The sequence below is a fragment of the Globicephala melas genome, chromosome 1 (assembly GCF_963455315.2).
Source record: "Globicephala melas chromosome 1, mGloMel1.2, whole genome shotgun sequence".
NCBI lineage: Eukaryota > Metazoa > Chordata > Mammalia > Artiodactyla > Delphinidae > Globicephala > Globicephala melas.
In genome coordinates this window covers 28,727,697-28,746,075 of record NC_083314.1, presented here as the reverse complement: position 1 = coordinate 28,746,075, position 18,379 = coordinate 28,727,697, and the positions used below count along the sequence as shown (strand labels likewise).

The 18,379-nt window shown below is 38.4% G+C and overlaps 1 protein-coding gene across 1 annotated transcript in view; it reads right to left on the bottom strand.

Moving 5' to 3' along the window:
• PLD5 (phospholipase D family member 5) overlaps positions 1-18,379 on the bottom strand; it is a 489,350-nt gene that overhangs the window by 328,585 nt on the left and 142,386 nt on the right. The window lies entirely within an intron of this gene.

Here is an 18,379-nt window from a genome sequence, read left to right as displayed (position 1 = left end):
TTTAAAACAATTCCCTGAGCAAAACCCTGCAGAGCATTAGTTATTTGATGCCAAGGTCAAAATGACCCTGATGTAATTGTTTATTCCAATTACTGAAAGGTTGAAAATGATAGAGATGGTGTTCACAGCTGAGGAATGAAGTAACAGAATAAAAATATCTGATACCATGTTGGTGCTGTCACAGTGAAAGTACAAAGTTTCTGCATTTCAAGATACAGTCTGCCACAAAATCAGTCCTCAGTCAGACCAACCAGAGTATACCCGATGAGCCTGCAGGAAGATTAGGTTCTTCCTAACAACAAAGATGATATCCTTGCCTCCTGTAAAAGACACTGAGAAATGACAAGGAAACATGGCAGTACCTAGAATGACAAGCAAAGAATGAGGTCGAAGTTTCCACTGTGGACAAAGGTCATGGCTCTGGCTATAGTATTTATGCCTGGTTACAGTCACATCACCTTATAGAAGAAGAAGGGTCTTGGCAGTAGATTTTTTTTTACAGTTTAGTATGGGGGTTTATTGTAATAGGGTGATCATTATTTCAGTTATTACTATAATGCAGCAAAGTAATACAGATTTTTTAAAATGAACAAATGGGGAATTTTTAAAATTGATTTTGAAACATTAGGTATGGGAGATAACTAAAGTTAGGGGAACAATAAAAGGAAAGTATTGCTCAGAGAGGAAGTTTGGATTATAGGAGGAGGGTAGACGTCAAAAAGTTCATTGTAGAAAGGTTTGCATTCTTTTAACCACACATGTGAAGGTAACTAATAACCAAGAAGCAATCTAACCAAAGATTTCCACAGGGTTTCCCAGAACCTACTCACATTTGGTTGTCCTAGAAATAGGGTGTCCACCTTATGAAAATGGAAGTTTAATACAAATGAAGCAAATAGTAATCAGAGGCTCTGCCTTGGGGAATGTTTGGGGAGAAGTTAGGGAGAACTCTGTCTTGCTGTCAGAAAGCATGCTACACAGGGAAATACAATACTAAAACATATCATTTAAAAATGAACGTAAGTCTTCAAAGCTCCATGATTGTGCTGACCACGGCTTCTGCTGCTCAGCATTGAGCAAAGAGCTCCATCTGCAGTGTGGACCTCAGTGTCTCACCTGGTTGATGGCAACACTGTCATTCAGTGGGAGACCAGACTTGGGGTCTGACTGGGACCAGCAGATGGCCTCTCTCAGTGCCTCATGGGTTCAGAACAGTCTAGGTGACCTGCTATTTAAAGGGCTCTCCCTGACATGACCTTCTCCTTGTAGGGCTGGAGGCCACGGTAGGTGAAAGGGAGGGAAGTGAGGCAGGGAGAGAAACAGGAAGTCACTTAGGAGGTTTTGGTAATTAAGAGTTCTGTCAGAGAAGTCTGAAAACATAAATTTGGGGGACATTTTGCTTATATTTTCTCTACTTAATTAGAGGTTTACAATGAAGAAATTAAACACATGTACAAAGTTAGCAATAAAAATGTCTTTTTATTAAAGTATTTTCAAAACAAAAATATCTGAGAAATGGGTTTTCATTTATATAAGTCAAAATTAATTTTAAAAGTTTCACTTCATAGGCAACAATTAGCTTTCATTATGTTCAACTTGGCATGTAGATACTATATCTTATTTCCCTTCTCCTATAGGACATTGGTTTTTTATCTGTTTAATAAATGAATTCCACTTCTTCTTAACTGAGTACATGCTAAATACAACCAGACATTAGCCAGAACTGTAGACAAGATGGAGATTCATATTGAACACTGTCATAATAAATAGTTACTTGCTATTTTTTCTGAGGAATCATTAGAGAATTAAGTAACAAGATGAAGGAGATAAGCCCAAGAGATATGGCTGAATGGGAAGTTGACTATTAGTAAACAATCTGTACTGTTGAAGATATGTTAGGGCTTAAAGAGCTAGAAAAGAAAAGAAGTAGTATCAAAACTTTAGGGTGATAAAACAATAAGGATGACTATAGTTAACAGGACCTCAGAATGTAAAGAGATGTAACCTGGGAACCCAGAAAAAGGAGATTAAGTATGGTTTGCACACCAAGCAGGGTGGACTGGTTGGGTAAGAGGAAAAGTTATTAAAATAAGTATAACATACAAATCTGTAATGGATGGGGGGGTAGGTAGTTGGGTGCTGGACAGTAAATAACAGAAATGTCTATACAGGGCAAATGTTTATAAAAGAAACACCCTTCCATTGCTTGAACCACCCTTGACTTCTCTTCTTTTTTCCCTTGCATCGCAATTGGTCAAGTCCTGTTTGTTCTAACTTCAAACCACATCTATAATCTAATCACTTTTTATTATCTCCAGTGGTATTACCAATCACATTACAGAAGAAACATGAAACAGAAAGCTGTAGAACATGCCTGATAGATTAAGAAACTATGAACATCAAGGCCAATAAGTACTAAGACTAGCAATTCCTCCATGATATGTGCTCTGTTTCAGTAGGGATTAGAGAATAGTGATTCTATTAATAGGTAGGGTTAAGGCTTAGGAGATAGGAAGTCTTTCCACAACAATATGTTCCCTAGGTAACGGATCTAAACCTAGATCCTTTAAGGCCATTCTAACATCACCTTTTCTATAAATATTTCCCTGACCTTCTTGACATGTCTTTTTTTTTTTTTTTTTTTTGTATCCTCAACATCTTGCAGAGTTCTTAGACTAGAGCATGAATGTACACAAATATTTACTAAAAGTTAGAATAAACACATTAAGAATTGTGTCAGCCAATGCTTCAGATGTTCACCTCAAGTCATGGCTTCAAAGAAAAAAGTCCCAATTCTAGACATATTTAAACTTAAGCACCTTTCCTGAGAAAACATTTGGAAATGTATTTTCCAAAATTAGGACCTCCTTACTTACTGCAGAAAGCAAAGATTACATGGATTTACCCGTTTCTGGGGCAAATCAAGGCCATATGAAGAAAGTTCAAATAAGATGTAGAGAGAAAAGAGCTGCTGAAAACTTCTTATGTATTTATAGAGGTGCAGAGAGGACCCAGCAATATAGCATTTTCATGTTCAACCCTGAAATACCGATTATTATACGTGGGCCAAGGAAAAATTTAACATTCCATTTCCATAGACTTATTAATGCAGCTCATATATACTAAACTCTTAAGGGCTGTGTTTCTCCAGGTAAGCTTCTCATTGCTCAATCAAAAACCAGGAAGTGTTTCACAATACAAACAAGCTGTTTCTGCTGAAGATACTAACCTCTTGTTGAAAACACCTCCAGTGTGATCACTCAGCTGGTGGCAAGAAAGAATGCGCTATCTTCTTCCACGAAACCTCACCCACCTCTAGCATATACTGATGTCTTGCTCCATATTCTCTTTACACAATTTGTTTAGCTATCAATCACTAAACGCTTTCTGGAATTTCTTGTATTGCAACCATAGATGCCATTGTTTGGTAGAAAGAACATATATTTTTGGAGTTTCAACTTCGTTTTAAACTTTTGTTATACAAGCTGTGTGATCTTGAGCTTAGTTACTTAACTTTGCAAACTTCCAACACCGCAAAAATGCAAGTTATTAAAACATAAGGCCATTTAGAGATCTTCAAATTTTTGTAGGCATGGCATATGACAGAAAGATCAGATGGAAGCCACAGAGAAGATCTCTATACAATTTCAGGACATAATTCAAAATTGTCCAAAATTCCAACAGCAAACTGAGGGAGGTGGTGAGCCCTCTCACTAACACGGCTCAACCAAGGGAGATGACACTTGCAGGAGTTATAGAAGGGGCATGTGCATTGAACAAGATTTGGAGTGACAGCATCCTAAGGTTCCTCCCAGTCTGAAGTTTCTCAGAGAATTTTCCTTTCTCACATAGCTAAACCTCTCAATAATTAATTTACAAGCTGGAGAACAACACTGTGCATGATTCTTATTCACATTCCTCACATGCTTAGCACTGTGTTCTACACATAGTAGGGGCTCAATAAATATTTTATAATTGATTGAGAAAAGCTATAATAAATGCCACTGTTCTGGAGGTTTTCTCAGCATGAGTAGAGAGAATTTATGTGAAAAGAAACAACTAAATTGCATGCATCCAAAATGAACATTATCAAATCCAATTTGTGTTTGAAAAAGATGTTGACACTCACTTGTACATGTCTTGGAAATGTTTCCAAATTAAATGCATCATAGACAAAAACATGAGACACAATTAAGAAAATGAAGGGTATAAAAAATTAGCCAAGCCTATTCATTCTTTCCTAGAAGTAGAAACCATACTACTAGGGAATGAGGCTATATTTTGTCTCAAAAACATTTTTTTAATAATCATGAAGCAGAAAGAATTTTTCTTGATTAGTTAGTTTTAACTGTTGCCTTGGTGTGCTAGGTAATGGTGGTTAAAATATTTTTTTAAAAAAATCCACACTGATTATCATGGTTTGTCCAATAAATACTAAATGCCCAAATATTGAGGCTCCATGTAGGACAAAATGAAGAAACTCATGGTACCTGCCTCTAATGAAAAACAAGCTTGTCAACAGGTCTCGATTGTGGAGTTAAATGCATAATCTCTACACTCTGGATAAGGAGATTAAAATTCAGTTTTAACTACATTTATAAAGCACCTACTATATACTGAGTGTATTTATATCCATGCAATTATACACAAAAAGTCTCAAGTTATCATATGAGTTGAATTACCCTATTTTTCAGATAAGGAACTTGAAGCTTGAGGCAAGAGTGGCTCATCATGAACCTGAAGCCAGTGTTCTCTGATTCCAAGTCCCAGGATCTTTCCCCAGCACCAGGATGCCTTCCAGCCCCCCGACAGCTTCCTGTCAAATACGTTTCCTGTGCATAAGCCTTTTCTGTATGTAGTACAGGGAAGAAAGACCCAGCCAAAGCATGAGCTAGTCGGAACCCACATTCAGGGAGCAGAAGGAAATTCTGGAGTTAGCAGAAGCTACTAAGTAAGAGTAGAGTGAAGAGAACCAATCCTGTACGTTTAACTATCATCTTTATGTTTATGATGCCTAACTTTTTATTTCTGGTCCTGCCTCCTCCTCTGAGTCCCAAACTGTTATCTTTGCCCACCCAACATCGCCACTCCCATGTCTAATAACCATCTCAAATACACGAGCAAAGCATGATTCTCAATACCCCCACCCTAAAGCCCCTACTCCTCTCCTCACTTGTCCCCATCTAAGGTAATGGCATCAGCATTCATCCTTCTGGAGCTCCAAACCTGGGGTTCATTCTTGATTCCTCTCTGTCTCTTCCACCCACACTGATTACATCATTGAATCCCATCAGCAATATCTCCAAAATGTATTCCAAATTTGGTCTGTGTTTCTGCCCCCTACCACTGGCAGCCACATCCAAACCGCCCTCACCTCTTGCTCAGACAGCTACAACAACCCTCTGCATCTACTCTTGCCCCTTCAATCTACTGTCCACCCGCAGCAGCCACAGTGGTCTTGTGCAACCAGAAATAGAATCATGTTGACCGCTCCCTCCCTTCACAGACATCTCATTACACTTAGGATAAAACCCAGACTCTTTTATTTTGGCCTGTGAGAGGCAGCATGATCCAGCCACTGCAGGATCTTCAGCCCCACATCCTGTCAAGTTTCCCCACCTAAGGATTCTCTGGCTTCCTGGGTCTTGACATTATGTTACCTCCTCCAGCCATTAACACCTCCTATCATCTCAGTCTGAAATGCTGTCCTTTTCGACCCTGGCATGTCATACTTGTTGCTTCTGCAATGTCACCACCTCTGAGAAGTCACCCTTAACAGTCCTTTCCAAAAAGGAGAAGCCATGTGATCTGTATCGCTGACCTGATTTACTCCCTCCAGGGCTGTTATTGACTTGAAAGCTCATTACTGACTAGCCCATTGCAACCTTCTGCTCATGAGGTCCCATTAGGAACTATGAGACCCTGCCTCTCCTGTTCACCACTGTATCTCCCATGGCTAGAGCAGTTCCTGGCAGTTCCTAGGGGTGTTTAATAAACATTTGTTGGCTGAATGAATGAATGAATGAGAGTCATGTTCCAAGGTCAAGGGAAAAAAACGTATTTGTTTTCCACTTAGAATATTCTCAACATAGGCTTTAGCCTATGTTGTACTTCTATTCTTTTCCAATGTTTTAGTAATTTCTCTGCTATGAATGTTGCTGAGAAAATGACTAGGAGACTTCAAGTTCACGCATGCTGAGAGAATGGTATAGAATGCATTTCAGGAGCAAGGTTAGTCAATTATGTTTGTGACAGGATAACTACAGGATATAATTTATATAAACTTGAGATTAAATGGAACAAATAGGATTACTCATAATTTTATAACTTTTATAATAAAAATAGAACAATATGGATATATTTTTTGCACAAATCTTCACCACATTGACCTTCACTGAATAAACCAAAAGTTATCCAAAGAGGTGGTTTTTAAATTTGTGCTGTCTTGTGCATTGCAAAAGATGTCTTGTGCATCGTTAAAAGATGAAAAAATAAAGTGTTATAAGGAAAATGATTATAGGTTTCAAGGTACCTCTACCTATATGACACAAAGAAAATAATTTAAAATGTGAATAATTAGACAAATTACACAATGGCCTATTTTATCTAACACTGACTTACTGAAACTTTATGGCATGAATTTATTATATAGCTGGCTATAGAGAAAAATATATATTTTTGGTGGTACTATTCTATAAAATATGGATTTAATGTGTCTATTAAAGATATATTTTTATTTACTATGCTCATACATGAGATAATCTTTCCCCATAAACCAGCACATTTTGTTCTTTAATGTCCAAGTTTATTTTTTCCTTCTAATATGAACATTTACAAGAGGAAGTTTCCCTTAAAAGTGAAAAATAGCATTGCATATAGTAATCAATGAATATGGGGAAGACTGGAAATTGTGGGGATGACTATAACCCCTGTTGTGTGAAGTAGTAAAGCTACACTATGATTAGCAAATGGAGGTAAAGTCCTTTAAGATCCATAAATTACGCCAGAAGCTACAAGTACTTTCCAATAGTAATAAATTACACTGTGATGAATGCAAACTCAGGAGAGAAAATTGAAGGCTCCTTTTCCCTACAATTTCTACACAGTGTCTTTTGGAAATCTCCCCTCATCTTACCAACCCAGCCCTCTAGTACCAGACTGAGGAACAGAAGACACACGGAAGTACGCTTCTCTTTCTGAAAGATGTTCAATCTCTCCTTTAGGGCAAATGAGACAATACCTTTGGCTTGGTGCTGTACCTGACAGTTCTGGGGTCAGACGGCCATTTGCCAGGGTGGGTTGAAGATGATTCCCTGCACTCTCCCAGAGCCCTGGCTCACCTGCTATCAGTGCCTGACTGGCGGTGGCTGTTGAGGCCAGGTGTCTGTGTTTTTTGACTCCCTTTGACTCACTTCCCACTGACAGCATCTCCCCTCAAGCACACCAGGTATCTTCTGCTTTCTGCCCTGAGAGTCCACCCTATAGCACAAAGGCACAAGCCAGAAGCAAGGGGGAGTGACGCCCCAGGGTCAGCTCTGCACCCAGGGAGACAAGAGGCAGTGGGTTCATGCTTCTCCCCATGATCCTTGAATGGGCCAGTCTGAGAGGCATCCTACACGTCCAGAAGCCCATGGGTGGGCATAAGACCCAGATGTTCCTCCTTTCTCCTTCTCCTCAGTGGGAGTTTGAATTAGACGAACGTGAGGGTCCTTCCAATTCTGCTTGTTATAAAAAAAAAAAATATGAAAGTCTAATCAAATTATGCAGAGTCTAATCATGTCAAAAATTATCTATGGACATATGGAATTGGTTTCTACATGGTGACAGTTCACACTCCACCAAACATGGGTAGGGAGGGGGTAGCAGCACTGAAGCTGGTATTCCTGATCTTCCTCATGAACACTGTCATTCGTTACCTCTCTAACCTCACATACAATTTCCTTATAAGATCAGGTCACTGATTTTGCCACTTCTGTCCTCGTAATTACTGCCAGCCATTACTCTTTTTACCCTCTCACCCTCTCACTTTCTGTTGTGGCACCATGATAAAATCCTTCTTTTTGGGCTTCCCTGGTGGCACAGTGGTTGAGAGTCCGCCTGCCGATGCAGGGGACACGGGTTCGTGCCCCGTTCCGGGAAGATCCCACATGCCGCGGAGTGGCTGGGCCCGTGAGCCATGGCCACTGGGCCTGCGCGTCTGGAGCCTGTGCTCTGCAACGGGAGAGGCCACAGCAGTGAGAGGCCCACATACTGCAAAAAAAAAAAAAAAAAAAAAAATCCTTCTTTTTACTCACCTCCCCAAACCCCACACATTCACACACACACATACACATAACTGTTTCCAAACCTGTGAGATCTCCATCCTTCTTGATACCTCTGCATCTCTCCCCTTTTCCCATCACACCTTTGTCTGTTTATTGCAATAGCTCCAGAAGGATTCATGTCTCCTCTCTGTTCCCTGCTTTCTGACAGAGTAAATCTGATATTCTCAATGAACAGTGTCAATGCTTTCCCACGGTTTTCAAGGTTATGTTCAAAATCCCTAACTCAGTGTTTCCCAGCTGGGGCAGTTTTATCCCCAGGGGACATGTGATAATGTCTGAGGCAATTTCGGTTGTACAACCAGGGGTGGAGGCTACTGGCATCTAGTGGGGAGTATGCGCCAGGGATGCTGCTAAACATCTTACAATGCACAGAACAATCTCCCCCAACAAAGACTTATCCGGCACAAAATGTCACTAGTGCTGAGGTTGAGAAACCCTGCCTTCGCTAGTCACAGAAAGCTCCTCCACATCTGGTCCTGCCCATCACTCTCAACTCACCTCCTGCTATCTCATCCCAAACCCCTTTGCTCTAGTCATAAAGAACTGTTAGGTTGCACCAATGAAATTGCCAGTATTTGACAATTTTGACCTAAAAAACCTCAGCAATTTTACAATTTCATGATTCAACCAAATGTTTGTCGTTTCTTGGGTGCAACTGTGTTTCTTATGTCTAAAATGCAATCCTCGCACTGCTTCTTCCTACTGATCTTCCAAATCCCAGATCAAGTTCCACATTCCTAACAGTCCTACCTTGAGTTTCAAGCATGATGTACACACCTGTCTGCTGTGCTTGTAGGCATCCTCTCTGTACAATCACACTCTCCTGGAGGTGTTTGATGCCTGGTCAGAACAGTAAGCGACTTGTGGCCAAGTGCCACATCTCGTATACCCTGGACACCTAGGACCCAGCACAGGTGCTGGTATGTAGGCATTGCTCCATAATTACAGTATAAAGGATAACTAAATGAAGAAACTCACCTATACCAAACTTTCAATTGCATCCATGTCTCCACTGGAAGAGGTGACAGCAGTACTGCCCTGCTAAGAAATGTCTCCCACTGTAATTCCAGTTATGTAAAATAACCAATATTTCCCAAAGGCTAATGAAAAATTTACTTCACATGCACAACCAGCAATTCTGTGGTCCCTAGGTGCTGATTTGGCACAAGGTGGGTGTTAAGTATAATAAACTAACCATCTGTGGTCCAGGTTTCTTCCTGACTGCCAAGGAAGATTTTGAGAAAAAAAACTTAGAAAAAGCTGGGAAAGGTTCCGAGAAACCAGATGTGACATGAGTTTTGAGAGAGACGCTCAGTTACATCAAGATCTTGGACAAAGACCTAACTTCCTCCCAGGACTGTGTTCAACACTATTTCCAAATTGAGGACTTAACACAACCTAAAAATAAAATTTCTTTTACAAAATTTAACCAAAGTTATTGAACTGGGATTAGAAAAAGAAAAGACTGAGAAACTCTTCTGGTTGGCTAACAAATCAAAGACCCTTCGATTAACCATTAGTGGATTATAAGAGAACTTCTAAATTGGAACAGGCATTTAACAGAAGGTATGTGTACTTGCTGGGCTTCTGCTGGTAATGGGTTTAAAGATTTTTGCCTACTTTCTGGTTCTACAATGATTGTTTTTAATTTCTCAAGTAGTATATCATACATTTCTATTTTTAAATACAGTTCTCAAATATAGACTAACATATAATCTATACCAAAATTCCTCCTACCCCATCACTACTCCTCTCTCCAGAGATAATCACAGCTAACAGTTTGCTATATTTCTATAGAGATTTCCATGTAGTTTTCTACACCTATGCACCCGTGTAAATACATAGTTTTGCTTGGTTTTGGTTTTTTTTAAAAAACAAAATGGAATTAAATCTTATACATTTTTTGCTTTTTTTATTTAAGAATTCTTTGAGATTCTTCTACATCAGTACATATAGCTATTCTTTATTCCTTTAAGAGCTAAGAGTATTTCAGAGTATAATGGATCTTCACAGTTTCTTTTAAAGATCAAAACATTTAAAAATAAACATTCTCCAATGACTAACATCTTGTAAACTTATTAAAGACATAATTTGTGTGAAGTTAAAAACTCTGCTGTTTTTACTAGAAGAGGATTAATGTGTCTTGGTGGAGGATGTGGAATTGTCCTCAACCAGGTTTCAGAGAAGGTGGAGTAAAGGATGAATTAAGTCTTAAAGTTGAGAGGATTTTCCTCTCAAATTATTTGAGAAAGAAGTATTAATTATTATGGAGACTAGTCAGGAAAACAATGGTGTTTCCATACTTTGAAAATTTTAGGAAAAGTACGTTTCAGCCAAGGCTTACATGTAGGGAAGTTCTAGCCAGGGGTTGCAGACCCACCTTTGTTACTACTAGCTATTGGCTTTGGTAAAACAACCTTCTCGTGCCTGTTTTTTCTCCCTTACATATCTCAGCAGTTTTCTACACATCAAGTACAGTAAATACTTGGAAAAAATATGAGTCCTCATACAAGTTTAAATTGGGGGCGGGGCAGGAAATTGAACTAGATGATTCTTGGGGTCCATTTCATTTAAGATGATGGCAAATCCCAGCAGGAATTGGAGAGGAAGAAGTTTCACATTCTTGTTTATCACATTAGGAAAAAATTGCTTGTATCACTTATTGGTGCAAGCAGAAGCTGAAAGCATCTGGCAGAAAGGCAAAGCTGAAACAGCACTTTCAGGACGCATAGTTAAGTACCTAACTGAGGTACCTAATGGAGAAACAAACAGGCAGCTGAGGGTTATCCAAGGTCTTGTAAGAATCGTCCCAAACTTAGTACCCAAGGGGATCTGCAACTATATAAATAGGTCTGCTTGGACAGACCCCAGAAAAAAACCCACTCACTTTCTGAAATATATTATTTGTAAGATTATGTCATCATTTCCAAATCCGTACAGATACTGCTTTGTGCCTCATACCATATCTCAAAGGAAAGAAAGATACAACTAATTGACATGATGGAAGAAAAGGAATTTGGAAAACTGTTTAAAGATTTTAAATTGTTATTTTAAAACAATTTATTTCACTCAGTAAATAAGGAGACTCAAATTAATCCTACTAAATAGTCATCAGTAAGTTATAAACACCTGACTCAGATGCCTGGCCTGCTGCAGGTATTTGGTAAGGGCCTGTACCAAGGACTCCTAATGTCCTCTTCAATGCTGAGCCTATGATCCTGTGCTGTATGTCTCAGGTGGTCAAACACCACTGACTAGCAGGGAATGAAAATCTATGGATCAGAGTTGGATTATTCACAGTGTTTTCTTCTGTGCCCAATGCTATTTTTATCAATAACCTAAAACCAAATTTTTTAAAAGGCCATTGAAGGATGCAAATTACCCCAAGACGGAAATGGGGCAGACCAGCATTTTGGCAGACAAAATAAAGATTAAGGTAACTTTGACAAGTAAGAGAAATAGATTACAATTAATGTAAAGAATCATAAAATAATAGGTTCTTCAAATGGAAGGACAAGTGAGGGTCACACACCCAACTCTAATCTATCCATGTGCTCTCCCCAAAGAATCCCTGAGAAGGGACTGCCCAGTTGCAGTTTTCTTCTCCTTTCAGCATTGTGATTTAACGAGAGGATGAATTTCAGCTCTTAATGTGGAGCATCAATTCAGAATAATACAATTTATGAATTATTTTAGGGTTTTTACTGGATAATTTAGACTATTTGTAATGGGTTTTTAAATTTTATTTTATTTTTGCGGTACATGGGCCTCTCACTGTTGTGGCCTCTCCCGTTGCGGAGCACAGGCTCTGGACGTGCAGGCTCAGCGACCATGGCTCACGGGCCCAGCTGCTCCATGACATGTGGGATCTTCCCAGACCAGGGCATGGACCCGTGTCCCCTGCATCGGCAGGCGGACTCTCAACCACTGCGCCACCAGGGAAGCCCTGCAATGTTTTAATTGAAATTTTTATTGAGATAATTGTCGATCTGCATGCAGATGTCAGAAATAATACAAAGACATTTCTTGTACACTTTGCCCAGTTTCCCCCACTGGTATCATCTTATAAAATTATAGTATAATATCACAACCAAGATACTAACACTAACATTAAAACAATCCACCTATCAGGTTCAGATATCCCCAGTTTTACTTGTACTCGTGTGTGTGTGTGTGTGTGTGTGTGTTACAATTTTATCACTTTTGTAAATTCATGTATCTATCATCACAGTCAAGATATGTAACATTTCCTAATTTTGTCATTTCAAAAATATTACATAAATGGGATCATGCAGTATGTAACATTTTGGGATTGGCTTTTTATCTCTCAGAATAATTACCTCAAGATATTTCCAGGTTGCTGTCTATATGAACTGTGTTTCTTTTTATTGTTGAATAGTATTCCATGGTCTGATGGTTATGTATCAACTGAACTGGGCTGTGGGGTGCCAAGACATTTGGTCAAATGTTATTCTAGGTGTGTCTGTGAGGGTGTTTCTGGATGAAAACATTGGAATCCATAGACTGAGTAAAGCAGATTGTCATCCCCATGTGGGTGGGCCTCACCCAATCATTTGAAGACTTAAATAGTACAAAAAGGTCAAGTAAGAAGGACCTTCTCTTGTCTGACTGCTTGAGCTGGGACAATGGTCTTTTCCTGCTTCTGGACTTGAAATGAACAACTAAATCATCTGCTCTTCTTGGGTCTCAAGCCTGCAGTTTTCAGAATGGAACTATACCTTCAGCTCTCCTGGGTCTCCAGTTTGCCAATTTAAGATCTTGAAACTTCTCAGCCTCCACAAGATTTATTTTTATAATAAATCTCTTGTATTGGTTCTGTTTCTATAGAGAACCCTGAGTAATATAAATGGTATAAATGTACCATAATTTATTTAACCATTCATCTTTTGGGCTGAATGAAGTGCTTTACTATTACATATAAAGCTGTTATAAACCTTAGTGTATAGGTTTTTTGTTTGTTTTTATTTTTTAATTCAAACAGAAAGTCACAAAAATTATAATCATCCTCATCAGTTCACTCAGTCCCATGTAATTAATTTTTTTTTATCTTGATCTTTTGTTAGCACTTTTATGATTTCATCAGTTTTCCATTAGAGTTCTGAAAATGCTTATTCATTCAGTTCAGCAGTATAGTCAGTTACCAGAAACCTGTACTTGCCAGAGTCTTTTCCATGAATTCCTTGAAGATGAAACCCTTTTATAGGAACATTTTTGCGAAAGCATCAGAGTACACACAGAATGTCTGTAAATGACAAAAGACTTAAAAATGACCACGGTTAAAGATTTGATGAGGGTTTCCCTGGTGGCACAGTGGCTGAGAATCTGCCTGCTAATGCAGGGGACACGGGTTTGAGCCCTGTTCTGGGAGGATCCCACATGCCGCGGAGCAACTAGGCCCGTGAGCCACAACTACTGAGCCTGCACATCTGCAGCCTGTGCTCCACAAAAGGAGAGGCCGCAATAGTGAGAGGTCCACGCACCACAATGAAGAGTGGCCGCCGCTTGCCACAACTAGAGAAAGCCCTCGTACAGAAACGAAAACCCAACACAACAAAAATAAATAAATTAATTAATAAACTCCTACCCAACATCTTCTAAAAAAAAAAGATTTGATGAAAGTTCATAATAATGAAATTGACAAGGAAATATAGTTATTTCTGAGATATACATTTTAAATAACTAGAATTATGACTTATAACATTATACCATAACATATAAGATTTTTAGAAATTTCATGTAATGTTTGAAACATCTATATTAACATACTTCCATACAAATAAACCAAAGAAAGTTTACTATTAGTTGGTTTTTTGTTTGTGTGTTTGTTTTTTTATACTGCAGGTTCTTATTAGTCATCAATTTTATACACATCAGGTACACATGTCAATCCCAATCGCCCAATTCAGCACACCACCATCCCCACGCCACTGTGGTTTTCCCCCCTTGGTGTCCATACGTTTGTTCACTACATCTGTGTCTCAACTTCTGCCCTGAAAACTGGTTCATCTGTACCATTTTTCTAGGTTCCACATACATGCGTTAATATACGATATTTTTCTCTTTCTGACTTACTACACTCTGTATGACAGCCTCTAGATCCATCCACGTCTCTACAAATGACTAAATTTCATTCCTTTTCATGGCTGAGTAACATTCCATTGTATATATGTACCACAACTTCTTTATCCATTCGTCTATCGATGGGCATTTAGGCTGCTTGCATGACCTGGTTATTGTAAATAGAGCTGCAATGAACATTGGGGTGCATGTGTCTTTTTGAATGATGGTTTTCTCTGGGTATATGCCCAGTAGTGGGATTGCTGGATCATATGGTAATTCTATTTTTAGTTTTTTAAGGAACCTCCATACTGTTCTCCATAGTGGCTGTATCAATTTACATTCCCACCGACAGTGCAAGAGGGTTCCCTTTTCTCCACACCCTATCCAGCATTTGCTGTTTGTAGATTTTCTGATGATGCCCACTCTAACTGGTGTGAGGTGATACCTCATTGCAGTTTCGATTTGCATTTCTCTAATAAATAGTGATGCTGAGCAGCTTTTCATGTGCTTCTTGGCCATCTGTATGTCTTCTTTGGAGAAATGTCTGTTTAGGTCTTCTGCCCATTTTTGGATTGGGTTGTTTGTTTCTTTAATATTGAGCTGCATGAGCTGTTTATATATTTTGGAGATTAATCCTTTGCCCGTTGATTTGTTTGCGAATATTTTCCCTATTCTGAAGGCTGTCTTTCCGTCTTATTTACGGTTTCCTTTGCTGTGCAAAAGCTTTTAAGACTCATTAGGTCCCATTTGTTTATTTTTGTTTTCATTTCCATTACTCTAGGAGGTGGATCAAAAAGAACTTGCTGTGTTATGTCAAAGAGTGTTCTTCCTATGTTTTCCACTAAGAGTTTTAGAGTGTCCATTCTTACATTGAGGTCTCTAATCCACTTTGAGTTTAGTTTTGTGTATGGTGTTAAGGAGTGTTCTAATTTCATTCCTTTACATGTAGCTGTCCAGTTTTCCCAGCACCACTTATGAAGAGACAGTCTTTTCTCCATTGTCTATCTTTGCCTCCTTTGTCATAGATTAGTTGACCATAGGTGTGTGGGTTTATCTCTGGGCTTTCTATCTTGTTCCATTGATCTATGTTTCTGTTTTTGTGCCAGTACCATGTTGTCTTGATTACTGTAACTGTGTCTGAAGTCAGGGAGTCTGATTCCTCCAGTTCTGTTTTTTTTCCCTCAAGACGGCTTGGGCTATTTGGGGTCTTTTGTGCCTCCATACAAATTTTAAGATGATTTGTTCTAGTTCCATAAAAAATGCCATTGGTAATTTGATAGGGATTGCATTGAATCTGTAGATTGCTTTGGGTAGTATAGTCATTTTCACAATATTGATTCTTCCAATCCAAGAATATGGTATATCTCTCCATCTGTTGGTACCTTCTTTAATTGCATTCATCAGTGTCTTATAGTTTTCTGCATACAGGTCTTTTGTTTCCCTAGGTAGGTTTATTCCTAGGTATTTTATTCTTTTTGTTGCAATGGTAAATGGAAGTGTTTCCATAATTTCTCTTTCAGATTTTTCACCATTAGTATATAGGAATGCAAGAGATTTCTGTGCATTAATTTTATATCCTGCAACTTCACCAAATTCATTGATTAGCTCTCGTAGTTTTCTGGTGGCATTTTTAGGATTCTCTATGTATAGTATCATGTCATCTGCAAACAGTGACAGTTTTACTTCTTCCTTTCCAATTTGTATTCCTTATATTTCTTTTTCTTCTCTGATTGCCGTGGTTAGGACTTCTAAAACTATGTTGAATAACAGTGGTGAGAATGGACATCCTTGTCTCGTTCCTGTTCTTAGACGAAATGCTTTCTGTTTTTCTCCAATGAGAATGATCTTTGCTATGGGTTTGTCGTATATGGCTTTTATTATGTTGAGGTAGGCTCCCGCTATGCCCACTTTCTGGAGAGATTTTATCACAAATGGGTGTTGAATTTTGTCAAAAGCTTTTTCTGCATCCATTGATATGATCATATGGTTTTTATTCTTCAATTTGTTAATATGGTGTATCACATTGATTAATTTGTGTATATTGAAGAATCCTTGCCATCCCTGGGATAAATCCCACTTGATCATGGTGTATGATCCTTTTAATGTGTTGTTGGATTCTGTTTGCTAGTATCTTGTTGAGGATTTTTGCATTTATATTCATCAGTGATATTGGTCTGTAATTTTCTTTTTTTGTAGTATCTTTGCCTGGCTTTGGTATCAGGGTGATTGTGGCCTCATAGAATGAGTTTGGGAGTGTTCCCTCCTCTGCAATTTTTTGGAAGAGTTTGAGAAGGATGGGTGTTAGCTCTTCTCTAAATGTTTGATAGAATTCACCTGTGAAGCCATCTGGACCTGGACTTTTGTTTGTTGGGAGATTTTTAATCACAGTTTCAATTTCATTCCTTGTGATTGGTCTGTTCATATTTTCTGTTTCTTCTTGGTTCAGTCTTGGAAGGTTATACCTTTCTAAGAATTTCTTCAGTTCTTCCAGGTTGTCCATTTTATTGGCATAGAATTGCCTGTAGTAGTCTCTTAGGATGCTTTGTATTTCCGTGGTGTCTGTTGTAACTTCTCCTTTTTCATTTCTAATTTTATTGATTTGAGTCTTCTCCCACTTTTTCTTGATGAGTCTGGCTAATGGTTTATCAATTTTGTTTATCTTCTCAAAGAACCAGCTTTTAGTTTTATTGATCTTTGCTATTGTTTTCTTTGTTTCTATTTCATTTATTTCTGCTCTGATATTTATGATTTCTTTCCTTCTGCTAACTTTGGGTTTTGTTTGTTCTTCTTTCGGTAGTTCCTTTAGATGTAAGGTTAGATTGTTTACTTGAGATTTTTCTTGTTTCTTGAGGGAGACCTGTATAGCTATAAACTTCCCTCTTACAACTGCTTTTGCTGCATCCCACAGGTTTTGGATCATCGTGTTTTCATTGTCATTTGTCTCTAGGTATTTTGTGATTTCCTCTTTGATTTCTTCAGTGATCTCTTGGTTGTCTAGTTACATATTGTTTAGCCTCCATGTGTTTGTGTTTTTTACATTTTTTTCCCTGTAATTCATTTCTAATCTCATAGCGTTGCAGTCAGAAAAGATGCTTGATATGATTTCAATTTTCTTAAATTTACTGCAGCTTGTTGAGACCCAAGATGTGATCTATCCTGGAGAATGTTACATGGGCACTTGAGAAGAAAGTATAATCTGCTGTTTTTGTATGGAATGTCCTATAAATATGAATGAAATCTATCTGGCCTATTGTGTAATTTAAAGCCTGTGTTTCTTTATTTATTTTCATTTTAGATGATCTGTCCATTGGTGTAAGCGAGGTGTCACAGTCCCCCAATATTATTGTGTTACTGTTGATATCCTCTTTTATGGCTGTTAGTAGTTGCCTTATGTATTGAGGTGCTCCTATGTTGGGTGCATATATATTTATAATTATTATATCTTCTTCTGGGATTGATCCCTTGATCATTATGTAGTGTCCTTCCTTGCTTCTTATAACATTCTTTATTTTAAAGACTATTTTATGTGATATGAGTATAGCTACTCCAGCTTTCTTTTGATTTCCATTTGCATGGAATATCTTTTTCCATCCCCTCACTTTCAGTCTGTATGTGTCCCTAGCTCTGAAGTGGGTCTCTTGTAGACAGCATATATATGGGTCTTGTTTTTGTATCCAATCAGCAAGCCTGTGTATTTTGGTTGCAGCATTTAACCCATTCACTTTTAAGGTAATTATCGATATGTATGTTCCTATGACCATTTTCTTAATTGTTTCGGGTTTGTTTTTGTAGATCCTTTTCTTCTCTTGTGTTTCCCACTTAGAGAAGTTCCTTTAGCATTTGTTGTAAAGCTGGTTTGGTGGTGCTGAATTCTCTTAGCTTTTGCTTGTTTGTAAAGCTTTTGATTTCTCCAATGAATGTGAATGAGATCCTTGCCAGGTAGAGTAATCTTGGTTGTAGGTCCTTCCCTTTCA